Source organism: Odontomachus brunneus, unplaced genomic scaffold (genome assembly GCF_010583005.1).
Source record: "Odontomachus brunneus isolate Ranch 3 - 2012 unplaced genomic scaffold, Obru_v1 Obru_scaffold_267, whole genome shotgun sequence".
NCBI lineage: Eukaryota > Metazoa > Arthropoda > Insecta > Hymenoptera > Formicidae > Odontomachus > Odontomachus brunneus.
Window position 1 is genome coordinate 214237 of NW_022639717.1, and position 312 is coordinate 214548.

Consider the following 312-nt stretch of genomic DNA (forward strand, 5'->3'; position numbering starts at 1 on the left):
CGCTCGTCGCATCAATCGTTTTGCAACAAAGGCATTTAGTGGACAAATATTATTTTTTGAATGCACAGTCCTGAAGGAAAACGTATGAACTATTACGTACCCGTGCAAGATGATGCTCCACCGTACAAGAAAAAAAGGTAAGTCTTAATAATTATCTTCTTGTGAATCACTTATTTTTAACTGTATATTGCAACCGCGTTAAATTATTTATGTTTTTACAGTTTATCGCAACCGCGTTGTACAGCCCGTATTTTGGGGCGAAGATACGCCCTGACGTCAACGTCTTTTAAGTACTTGGAAATTGGGATCAGC